Source organism: Rutidosis leptorrhynchoides, chromosome 4, assembly GCF_046630445.1.
Source record: "Rutidosis leptorrhynchoides isolate AG116_Rl617_1_P2 chromosome 4, CSIRO_AGI_Rlap_v1, whole genome shotgun sequence".
In the NCBI taxonomy this organism is placed as follows: Eukaryota; Viridiplantae; Streptophyta; class Magnoliopsida; order Asterales; family Asteraceae; genus Rutidosis; species Rutidosis leptorrhynchoides.
The window spans coordinates 568,879,101-568,893,204 of record NC_092336.1 but is presented as its reverse complement, the minus strand read 5'-3'; positions in this window follow the sequence as shown (position 1 = coordinate 568,893,204).

Genomic DNA, 14,104 nt, shown 5'->3' with positions numbered 1-14,104 from the left:
AGGTACAAGACTTCGGGTAATGTGTGATTGGATCATCATCTTGATTGTTCCTTATTTGAAGTGTCTTCCGAAATTTTGAAGCGTTTTAAATGCAGCTTGTCATTGTCAATATCCAAAGGATAAATTCGTCATAAATCTCGATTGATTCTCGTATCCTTTTGAGTGTTACAATTAAAAGTGATGTTCTATCACAGTTTTGAAGTCAAAGTATAGATTTGAAAAAATGTAAGGATCTAAGAGTGATGGTTTTGCTTATATCTCGAGTTGCATTCTGAGATTTCAAAAATCAGAATAGGTGATTGAATTTGAATGAGTATGGTTGTTTTAATTTCTTATAAAAGAAGGTATACTGTTGTGAAAGTAGGGAGTATAGTTGATGATTTACTGAATTAGAATCAAAGAATGTAATATATTAATTGTGCATTTATATATCTCTCGGGTATTACCTACCCGTTAAAAAAATGTCACAAATAATATTTTGAACAAGAATTTTTCATTACAGTCTTTATGAAAATATATGTATGTATATTTTCTTCAAATGTAATACAGATTTAATGAGTTAATATCATATTAAGCTCATTTGATTTTCGGCTTGGATTAGTAAAGAATAATCTCTAAAACATTAGAGATTACATAATCTTCGCAGAGTATTTCGCTAATGTAATCAATACTTCAATATTTATTCTTATAGATATTTCCTTAGTGAATTATGCTGATGCTCATAGAACTCTTGCTAACTTTACAAGATACGAATGTTGTTTTCCAGTAAGTTTCGAGTACATTGAAGATGAAAGTGTAAAATCAAACATGTTATTGAATGATACACTTGGTTTATTATGAAACTGAATTCATTTAATTGAATCAAAGATTGTAGTTACGATGGTTAGGTTGTTAACGAAGGATGTACATCATAGCATATTAGTAATATGAATTTAACTGAGTAGTATCTACCCTTTTTCAATTCATATTCAATAGCTTAGTACGAAAGATTTTTATAGTTTCAGCATTCATATATATAAAATATATATATATACAACGAGTATTTTGTATCAACGAGTTATGAAGTATTAACTCATTCTTCTGAAGAAATTTTATATATATATATATATATATATATATATATATATATATATATATATATATATATATATATAATTTCTTCAGAAGAATGAGTTAATACTTCATAACTCGTTGATACAAAATACTCGTTGTTGATCAATGATGACGTCCACGACGATTCTTGAACTGACGGAACTTGTGATGTTATAGGTGCTGCTAGTGCTGATGATGCTGAAAGTACTGACGGTGATGGTGGTGCTGACGATATTGTTGATGCTGATGATACTGCCGATAACTGCTGGTGATGCTGCTAAAGCTTGTGGTATTGAGGCTTGCGATGTGGATGTTACTGGCGGTATTGGTTATGCTGCTGGTGCTGCTGATGGTGTTTGTAATCCTTGCACCATGTGTTCCAAAGCCACTACTCGGGCGCGAAGTTCGTTAATTTCTGCTAGTACACCGAGATGATTGGCGGTTGGAATGAGCGGATGAATAAGATTCACAATATGGGATAGTATATAATCATGACGAGATACTCTAGCAATGAGTGAGAAAATGGTGTCTCAAACAGGTTCGCCGGTAAGTGCTTCAGGTTCATCGCCAAGAGGGCAATGTGGTGGATGGAAGGGATCACCTTCTTCTTGTCTCCAATGGTTGAGTTGACTATGGACCCATCCCCAATTCATCCAAAATAGATGATGGGAAATTGGTTGATCCATTCCGGTGATGCTACTTTCGGAGCTCAGGTAGATATCCATATCGGAATAGCTCTCGAAATCTGAGGAATTCGAACTGGTTGAGGGATCCATCTCGTAGGATCAGGAAAGAATTTTTGGTATGAAATAGATTGTAGAATTTAAATTTGGTATTCTTCAATTACATAATTTGCATATGTATATATAATACCAAAATTCCGTAAATTACGGAGAATCTTTGAAAAGATGTCAGTCAAAGTTCACAGTAATAGATGTGCTAAGATAAGAATCCGTCTATACACTATTATGCAATAAATGCAGGAAAACGCGTCTAGACTTAAGATGATAAGCAGGTAATTTCCTAAGGATGATAAGTAGATGATTTTCGACTAGAATTGATAAGCAAACTTTTTGACATGCAGACACGGTCGAAGTCCAGACTCACTAATGCATCTTAACAACTATCAGTTAGACACACTAATGCAAGACCTGGTTCGCTAAGACCACCGCTCTGATACCAACTGAAAGGGCCCGTTCATATACATTATAAACGATTCACAATAGTTGATTACATCGCGAGGTATTTGACCTCTATATGATACGTTTTACAAACATTGCATTCATTTTTAAAAGACAAACTTTCTTTACATCTAAAATTGAAGGCATACATACTATTTCATATTACATCCAACTATAATTGACTTAATATTAATCTTGATGAACTCAACGACTCGAATGCAACGTCTTTCAAAGTATGTCATGAATGACTCCAAGTATTATCCTTAAAATGAGCTAATGCACAGCGGAAGATTTCTTTAATACCTGAGAATAAACATGCTTTAAAGTGTCAACCAAAAGGTTGGTGAGTTCATTAGTTTATCATAATCAATCATTTCTGTAATAGTAATAGACCACAAGATTTCATATACATAAACGTTTTAATAAAAATATTCTAAATGGTTGAGCATTTGGTAACCATACTTAACATTTAATCAACGTCGCATATTCCCTTTATTATGAAATCTCACTACACTGTACCAAGTGTAGTCACTGAAACGAAGTACTGTGCAACCGTTGAATACTGGTCGTCCAGTCCGGTTGGGGTTGTCAGGCCCGATAGATCTATCAACAGGATTCGCGTTTACAATACCGCATGTAAATTGTAGTTACCAAGCTATTAGAGAAAAATATGCAAAGTGGTACAACTCAACGTAGAATATGTTTTTAGTACTTGTGTCCATTTCGTAAAATAGTTATAAAACAGTGCATGTATTCTCAGCCCAAAAATATATATAAAAAGGGAGTAATGAAACTCACAATACTGTATTTCGTAGCAATTATATATATGATGGCACTGAACAAGTGCAGGGTTTGTCTCGGATTCACGAACCTATATTAAGTATATATATTTATATGTTGGTCAATATCTGTCTAACAATTTAGGTCAAGTCGTAGTGTATCACAATCCTAATGCTCGAGACCGACATACAAAAGTCAACAAAAGTCAACTTGACCCAAAATGACTTCCAAAATCTATACATGTTTATTATATAACTTATATATAGTCATTTTATATATTTAAATATATTTATCAGATCTTATTATACTAAATAATACAAGTCATTTATTAATAAATAAAAATTTATATTTAAATTCATAATTGATAAAAATATACTTTTATATATCTCAAGTAATAAAATTTATAAAATTCACTTAATATCATAAAAATATAGTGGTATGTATTATTAATGTAATTATATTACGTGTGGTAAAAATATCTTTGTACGCATATTTATTTGATAAAATAATATTGATAATAATAATAATGATAAAAATAAAAAATGATAGTTTCAATAAAAATATTAATTTTTAGTAATAAAGATAATTTTAGTAATAACATCAACTGATAATAATTATAATAATCGTTTTAATAATAATATTAAAATTAATAATAATTCAGTTGACCATATCTTTTAATCCGTTCATCGAACCCACACGATTTCTAAATGAAAAGTTATTAATTTTTCTTTAGCTTTTCAATGACATGCATATCATATACCTTATCTCAGTAGCATATGTATCAAATTCGTGATTTATCATAAACTATTTAACGACGAAACTAAGCATACAAACATGCATAATCATATATACTCGAGCACTAGTCAGGGATACACTATTAATATATAAAAGATAAGATATGAATGCTCACGTATCAATATTGTGATTCAATATTGCAGAAAAGTACGTAGACGCAACAAAAATGATAAACGTTAGGTTGACCTCACGAGCAATACCCTCGAAAAATACCCATAACCTCCATAGCTATAACCCATAATTTCCTTAGCTCTATCCCGTTTGAAAACTTATTTTGAAATCGTCTGAATATAACTCCGTCGTAGTATTTTATGTATACTAATAATATCTTGAAATAATACTAAGTAAATATATATATGTAATTCGATTGAGAGAGTTTAGAGAAATATATTTTCAAGTTTCTATGAAATAATGAAACCTATTGAATTCTATTTATAATAGATTTTTGAATTATTAAAGTGAATTATTAAAGTATGAATTATTAAAGTGAATTATTAAAGTATGAATTATTAAAGTGAATTATTAAAGTATGAATTATTAAAGTAAATTATTAAAGTGAATTATTAAAGTAAATTATTAAAGTTAAAGTAAAGTAAAAGTAAAGTAAAAGTAAAGTAAAGGTAAAGTTAAAGTATAGTAAAAGTATAAAACTATGTACGTATAATACGCGTATAAATATATTTAATATTAATTTAAATCGTTATATCATAAAACATTTTAGAAAAGTAGAATTATATATATTCATAATAGGTTTCAAGTTTTTAAATTACAGTCTGTTGGTGAAGCATGAGATAAAGTCCAAAGGTTTAATAAACGTATGAAATCATCTTAATGAAAAATGTCGAGTTACTTAACTTGTCGATATCCAACATCTAAGTTATTTACACTCTACGTTCTTACTTATAGATCACTTTACCATTTTCCGAATATTGTCAAAAAGAATAGATTTCTTAAATCACAGTGGACCTCATAACATTGGCCCGTAATCATATCATAATGTATCTGATAATTCAATCATTTGATATTATCTCTTAATTCTGTCGATAAATATATCAAAACAAATACGTTCATGTAAAGTATCATATATCTAATACTTTGTTAATGTTTTCAGTTAATATTATATATTTTATATATACATATCTATATACACATAATTGTTCGTGAATCGTCGAACACGGTCAAAGGGTAATTGATTACATGAATGTAGTTCCAAACTTTTTGAGATTCAACATTACAAATTCTGCTTATCGTGTCGGAAACATATAAAGGTTAGGTTTAAATTTGGTCAGAAATTTCCGGGTCGTCACATAGGCTTTCGTAAATTAATTATTTTTAAATATAATAAAACTTGAGTAATTAATTTATTAAAGTATTATATCAAAAATACTAAAATTGAACCTTGTTCTTTTTAGATGTCAAACAATCAAAACGTAAACCAAAACACCCTCCGTTCTTTGTTGGAGAAGGAGAAACTCAATGGTTCAAACTTCCTCGATTGGTACCGCAACCTGAGAACTGTTCTCAAATATGAAAGGAAGTTGAACAAAATTGAAGAACCCTTACCCGAAGCTCCTCCTGAGACAGCTACTCCTGCTCAAAAGAATGCTTATCAGAAGTTGTTTGATGAGCAAGAGAATATCGCTTTAATAATGCTTGCTAGTATGACTTCTGACCTCCAAAAGGAAATGGAAGATCGTACATCATATGATATGATGACTGAGCTGAAAATATGTTTCAGATGCAAGCTAGTCAAGAGTTATATGAAACTTATAAGCTTCTTCAAACATGTAAAATGGAGGAGGGTCAATCAGTGAGCTCTCATGTCTTGAAAATGAACAGCTACATTGACCGATTGAAAAAACTTGGAACTACCTTGCCGCCTAACTTGGCTGTGAAAACGATTTTGGCTTCATTACCAAAATCGTATCACTAATTTTTGATGAATTACAATATGCAAGGTTGGGAGAAATCTCTAGCAGAAGTGCACTCGATGCTCAAAATTGCTGAACAGAATATTCCATCTAAGGTTTCCAATCCAGGTGTCCTTATGATTAGGGAAGGTAGGGTGAAAAAGAATAAGCCAAAAACTTGGGGAAAGGGAAAAGGCAAGTCAATTGCTAAGAAGAAAATTCCACCACCTCCCAAGAAAGAAAACCCAGCTAAAGACGCCGAATGTTTCCACTGTGGAAAGGTTGGCCACTGGAGGAGGAACTGTCCTTCCTACCTATTTAAGTTAAGAAAAGGCAAAGTTGGTGAGACCAGCAAATCAGGGAATGAGAAGAAGTAAGAGACTGAAGAAAGACTCACTAGACTTAAGAGTATGCAATGGGGCTCGAGCTGCTGTTGAAGCTATTGGCACCTATGAGCTTACTCTACCTAGTGGTCTTATTGTTTTGTTGGAGTAATGTCATTATGCTCCAAGTATTACGAGCAATGTAATTTCAGTTTTTCTTTTGAAAAATGTTGGTTTTGAACTTACATTTACGCACTTTGGTATTTCAGTTTCTAAGAATAATGTATTTTATTTTAATGCTATTCCACGTGATGGTATTTTTGAAATTGATATGCATGGTGTGATTTCAAATAATAATTCTGTATACACCTGTATTGCCAAACGATTCAAGCAAGACTTGAACAAGACCTATCTATGGCATTGTCATCTTGGTCATATAAACAAACAACACGTTTCAAAACTCCAATCTGATGGGATTTTGGAATCAACTGGCTCTGAGTCATTTGATGTAGGCGAGTCATGTTTATATGGAAAGATGACAAAGGCTACTTTCTCTAGTTTAGGTGAAAGAGCTAAAGATCTTTTAGGACTAATATATACTGATGTGTGTGGCCCTTTTTGGAACTATGTCTAGAAATGGTGAATCGTACTTCGTTACATTTACTGATGATTATAGTAGATATGGTTATGTTTACTTGCTGAAACATAAACATGAAGTTTTTGAAACGTTCAAAATCTTCCATAATGAAGTAGAGAATCAACTTGGAAAGACCATTAAAGCCCTTCGCTCTAATCGGGAAGGGGAATATATGAGTCAAGAGTTTTTAGACCACCTAAATAATCGTGGGATTATCTCACAATTCACTCCACCTTACACACCATAGCACAATGGTGTATCGGAAAGGAGGAATCGAACTTTACTTGATATGGTTCGATCTATGATGAGTCTAACTACTCTACCGATGTCTTTTTTGGGGTTATGCATTAGAGTCTTCTGCACGCATACTCAATATGGTTCCAACCAAGAAGGTAGAAAAGACTATGAGTTATGGCATGGAAAGAGTCCTAAGTTGTCTTATTTGAAAGTCTGGGATTGTGAAGCGTATGTGAAACGTGACACTTCAAACAAGTTAGAACCCAGAGTTATCAAATGTCACTTTGTGGGATACCCAACGGAAAAAATGGGTTACTACTTTTACTACCAAGCTGAAAACAAAGTGTTTACTGCTCGGTTTGCTGAATTCTTTGAAAGAGATCTTCTCTTACAAGAAGTCAGTGGGAGTAAAGTAGATCTTGAAGAAATTTAAGAATCACAAAGTAACATACCTTCTTGTAACAACCCAAACCAATAACCAACCGAATACGAGAAATAATTTTTTTTTTTTAAGTCAGAAGAGTGTACCATGTTCACCACCCTAGGGTGCGCGGCGCGCACAAGCCCAAATCAGTTCTGTCCGGTTTTGTAAAATTTCAAATAAAGATCTCCCACTTCCCGACATATTTAGACGAAACGATTTTCACAACATGATATAATAGTTAAAACTCAAGCGATCCAATAATATAATAAGTTTTACGAAACCGGGCCCACATGTGCCGTAATACGAGTTTCGTACAAAAGTATAAGTTTCAACCGAATTAGTTTAAATTCCAAACGACACTAGAGCATGATGTTTGGGGGTTAAACTACCCAACTCTCGGTCAAACTTCAAAAGCTAACACATCCAAAAGCGTCCCCTATCAAACAAGCGGGATCTCTAATCCAATCGTACGCCCTTACCCTTGTCAACGCCCGAGCTTATAAAAAGGTAAACAACGAGAGGGTAAGCAAAGCTTAGTGAATGTAATAATTATACATATACATATATAACTTACTTACTTGTAAACACTTACAACAAATCCGCATACATACTAGCAACATAATTAGCATACCTTTATAATGTATAACGCTAAAATCCTCGATAACATAAGCTAGTATAACAATATCATATAACGCAAACAATACAATATGTTACAACACAATACATAAGCATTGATGTTCACAACATCCATTAGTATTCGAATCCCAAGGCTAGCCCAACGAATGGTATCGTCAACATCGAACTTAATTCCCATTCGTCCTAATAAATGTGGTATCGTCAACATCGAACTTAAACCCACATATGAGGTATCGTCAACATCGAACTTAAACCCTCATTGAATTTCACTACAATAGCGGTATGGCTTTGTCAACATCGAACTTTAAATCCATACATGAGGTATCGTCAACATCGAACTTAAACCCTCATCAAAACGAACCAACAATGTACTCTAGGATATGGTATCGTCAACATCGAACTTTAACCCATACCCCACAAGAAAATAAATCATATACATACATATATAATTATTCCACTCACCTTAACGATTTGGTGACGATTTTATACTTCCGAATGCTTCAAAGCCGAGTACCTAATACAATAAGTACTCAATCAACACACACACTAGTTGGACTAATCACCAACAACTTACTCATGTGCATTTAATGACTTAAATGCATTAAATGCCCCATTTACATCAAAACCGACCATTTAAGGTCAACACACCCATTTCGGGTCATCCACTAGCCCAAATAATACCCATTCATTTTATTAACTATGTGTGCTAGTAATTAACTAACCAATTATGACTCATAAACTCATTTATCATTTTAAAACCCTAGGTTTGCAATTCTTGAGTCCTCATGACTCGATCTTACCCAAGAACACCCAAAATCATTAAATATGGGTTTTATGTTCATCACTATCCCAAACTCTAACCCTTAAATCAATTTAAAATAAGGAAATCAAAGTTAGAGCTTACCACCACAATCACAACGTAGCTAGTGATTAGATGAACAACTTTATAACTCGAGCTAAGACCCGAAACTAGCTCCTTCTTCCCTTGCTTGAACTTTCTCACACAAGAATCTCTCTTTCTCTCTCTAAAATTGAAGTGGAATCGATAAGGTAGTTGATAATGGAGTTATGACTCTCCACAAACAGATCTGGTAGCCTTTAACTCGTCCCCAAGTGAAATTACCAAAAAGCCCATCCAAAATATCTCATTAAAAGAGAAAAATCCGGCTACAGTAAAGGGTGTGCGGCGCGCTCCCTTTAGTGTGCGCGGCGCGCACCAAGTGCTGGACAGATTCTGACTTCAGTTTAATTACACAAAGATACCCACACTCTATGTATCATATATACACTGCTGTACAAAATGATTAGGGTCTTACAACTCTCCCCCACTTGAATCGGAGCGCGTCCTCGCGATCCAAGCCGCATGACAAGAGGGAAGATAAACCAACACGAAATCTTCGGGCTCCCAAGTAAACTCGGAACCTTTACTCCGACGCCATTGAACTTTAAAAGTTCCCAATTCTTTATTTCTCAACCTTTTGACCTTCTCATCTAGTATGGCAATCGGCTCCTCAATATATTCTAACTTATTGTTTAGCTCAATCTCGTCTAATGGCACCCAAGATGAATCATCCGCAAGACACTTACGGAGATGGGAAACATGAAATGTATTATGGATCCCCGCAAGCTCTTCGGGTAATTCCAAACGGTACGCAACTTCGCCAACACGAGCTAAAACTTTAAAAGGACCAATAAACCGAGGAGCTAACTTTCCTCGTTTTCGAAATTGAATAACACCTTTCCATGGCGAAACTTTAAGCATCACCATGTCGCCTTCTTGGAACTCAATTTGTCGTCTACGCTTATCGGCATAAGATTTTTGTCTATCTTGGGCCTTTTTCAGATGAGTTAGAATCATATCAATCTTGCTATTCATCTCTAAAACCAAATCGGTACTCCCAATTTCTCTTTGACCCACTTCACCCCAACAAATTGGAGTTCGACACCTTCGCCCATAAAGCATCTCATAAGGTGGCATCCCGATACTAGCATGATAACTATTATTGTACGAGAATTCCACCAAAGCTAAGTGCTCATCCCAACTACCACCGAAATCAATAATACACGCCCGTAATCCTCCAATGTTTGATTCGTACGCTCGATTTGACCGTCCGTTTGAGGATGGTACGCCGTGCTCAATTTTAATTGTGTACCCATATCTTCATGAAACTTCTCCCAAAACCGAGATGTGAAACGGGTATCTCGATCCGAAATGATAGATATAGGAACCCCATGTCGAGAGATTACTTCCTTGATAAACAACTTACCCAAAGTTTCCGACGATATCGCTTCCCGAATGGGAAGAAACAAGGCACTTTTCGTCAATCGATCAACTATCACCCAAATCGAATCAAATTGGATTCTCGCCGTCTTTGGTAATTTTGTAATGAAATCCATGGTAATGTGCTCCCATTTCCACTTCGGGATTTCTAACGGTTGTAACTTACCATACGTCTTTTGGTGTTCAGTTTTCACTTGCAAACACGTGACGCATTGTTCAACATACTTAACAACATCACGTTTCATGCCCGGTCACCAATACTCTTTCCTCAAATCAAGATACATTTTCGTCAGCCGGATGAATAGAATACTTTGACTTATGTGCTTCATCAAGTAGCACTCGTCGATGATCACCCATTTTAGGCACCCACACCCTTCCTTGAAAAGATAACAAACCATGCGGACCTAAGGTAATAAACTCCGTTTGTCCCACGATTCGTTCCTCATGCTTATTGTTAACAAAAGCTTCGATTTGAGTCTCGCCAAGCTTTACAAGAAAATCATTAGTAATAATCATGCGTAACGATCCTACTCGTATCGCCGGATGTTGACTCTTCCGACTTAACGCATCCGCGACCACATTCGCCTTACCCGGATGATAAAGTATTTCACAATCATAGTCTTTCACCACATCCATCCATCTACGTTGACGATAATTCAAATCTCTTTTATCAAAAAGATGTTTCAAACTCTTGTGATCCGAATAAATCGTACCCTTGACACCATACAAGTAATGGGGCCAAATTTTCAACGCATGCACAATCGCCGCCAACTCAAGATCATGAGTCAGATATCTCGTTCCGTGTTCCTTTAATTGTCGAGAGTCATAAGCGATGACTTTACCCCTTTGCATTATAACACACCCAAGCCCATTTAAAGAAGTATCACAATAAACCGTCATGTATTCTACACCTTCCGGCAACACTAACACCGTAGCTTGACATAACTTCTCTTTTAACAATTGAAAAGCAATTTATTGCTCGTTTTCCCAATTAAATTTAGCGTTCTTTCTCGTCAATTTCGTCAACGGAGAAGCAATCTTAGAAAAGTCTTTGATAAACCGACGATAATAACCGGCCAATCCGAGAAAACTTCGGATTACCGTGGGCGTAGTCGGTCGTCCCCAACTTTTCACCATCTCTATCTTCCCTGGATCTACTTGAATACCGTCCTTGTTCACAATATGACCTAGGAATTGAACTTCCCTTAGCCAAAATTCACATTTGAAGAATTTAGCATACAACTTCTCCTTCTGCAACGTCTTCAACACACCCCGCAAATGATGTTCATGTTCCTTCATACTCTTCGAATAAACAAGTATGTCGTCAATGAACATAATTACTGACTTGTCCAACATAGGTTGGTACACTCGGTTCATAAGATCCATGAATGCCGCCGGTGCATTCGTAAGACCAAAAGGCATAACTACAAACTCAAAATGCCCATAACGCGTTCGAAAAGCCATTTTCTCAATATCTTCCTCTCGGACCTGCATTTTGTGATAGCCGAACCGTAGGTCGATTTTAGAGAAATACGTTCCACCTTGGAGTTGGTCAAATAAATCGTCAATCCGAGGCAATGGATAACGATTCTTGATCGTCACTTTATTTAACTCCCGATAATCGATGCACATCCGCATACTACCATCCTTCTTCTTTACGAATAAAACCAGAGCGCCCCATGGCGAAGCACTCGGTCGAATAAAACCCTTCTCAAGCAACTCTTGGGTTTGATTTAACAACTCTTGCATTTCCGTTGGTGCTAAACGATAAGGAGTTTTAGCAATGGGGGTAGCCCTCGGAACCAACTCAATGCGAAATTCAACTTGTCTTTTCGCCGGAACACCCGGTAACTCATCCGGAAAAACGTCTTCAAATTCACTTACCACCGGAATTTCACGAATGGATGGTGGCTCATCTCGAGTATCAACAACATGGGCAAGAAAAGCCATGCCACCACTAACAAGAAAATGACGTGCCCGTACAAAAGTGCATATCGGCACAAGTCTTCTTCGCTTATCGCCATGAATAATTAACTCTCCCCCACTAGGGGTCTTCACTCGAATAGATTTTTCATGGCATGCAATATTGGCTCTATTATGATCGAGCCAATCCATACCAAAAACGATATCAAAATCACCCAAAGTCATCGGGATGAGATCGATTTTTAAGTTTTCGGCACCAAACACAACATTACAACTTTTACACACATCAACCACTAGCACCGTCTTGCCATCTACTATTTTGACTTCTACCGGACGACTTAACTTAGCTAACGGTCTATCAAGTTTAGGCACAAATTTTGGAGAAACAAATGATAAGTTAGCACCACTATCAAATAGGATCCTTGCCGGATTAGAGTTAACCATGAAAGTACCTGAGACAACTTCATTGGATTGCTTGGCTTCGTCATTAGTCATCAAATAGTTTCGCCCCCGAGCCGTACCCGCCGCCTTCTCTAGCCTTTTGACATGATCAGTGTTCAAATAGGGACACTCCGACTTTCGGTGTCCTTCTTTGTTGCAATTAAAACAAGTGAGCTTGTTTGTCGAATGAGGCTTTGTACAATCTCGAGACAAATGACCACGTACCCCACAATTGTAGCAAGTAGGGATAAAGTTCCTGAAACCACCCTTCTTCACACTGTTCACACTTTCGGAACCCTTTTTGCTTTTCTTGTTGGAAAAGTTCGAATGACACGAACCTTCAAATTTTCTCTTAGAGAAAGAGAAATCACTTTTCCTTGGAACCTCCAGCTCGAAACCCCGAGCTAATTCAAATAAATCTTCAAAAGACTTAGCCATTCCCCGACTAATCTTACCCTTCAACTCATCATTCATGGTATGGTAGAAATCCTTCATCAACTTGTGATCGTCACCAACATATTCCGGACAAAAACGAGTCTTTGCCAAGAAGGTAGACTTGAGAGTAACTAAGTCCATTGAACCTTGTCGCAAATTGTGCAACTCGTCCCGAATTCTATCAAGGTCGGAAGAAGTTCGATATTCTTTGAAGAATTCCTTCTTAAACTCCTCCCACGTCAAGCTCATGCATTGCTCTTCACCATATAATTGGATTTTATCATCTCACCACAACTTCGCCTCTTCTCGTAACATGCTAGACCCATACCTCGCCTTCTTCTCGGGAGGACATTCCGCGGTACGAAAAGCTCCCTCGATATCGGAAATCCAACATGTGCTTTTTAACGGATCTCGTACCCCATTAAACATCGGGGGTTGAGCATCCTTGAAAATTTTGTAATGGAAGTCTCGCCTTCCATAACCACCATTACCATCACCCCCTTCACCACGAGGATAAATGTTTCTAGCTTCTAATGCCTCCTCGATCGCGGCATTCATTCGCTCATTGATCATTTCGGTTACTTGCCCATCAACCGATTCTTGGAAAACCTTTCGGACATCGTCAAGAAATTCCATTTTTAGCCTTTTAAAGATGGCCTCAACCTTGGCCGTGAGTTCAACGTCCTCGCTCGTGCCTCATTCATTGGTATCATGTCCATTTCTCATCTTCATTCTATAAAACGAAGTAAATTAAATAACGAACGAAAAGACATGACACAATATACATGAACACCTCACCACCCCATCTTGCTCAACAATCGTCGTACATCGCTTGTTCGACACGATTTGAACCCGTAACAATGGTAGCTAATCATTGCTACGCGATCTTGTCGCATTAACTCGCTAGTACAACATCTATCTCGCTTGATGATTGCAAGACACAACACAAAACAATTATCACATAGTTAGTTCACCTAAAACTAGGCACTAACCAATCCCCGGTCCGACC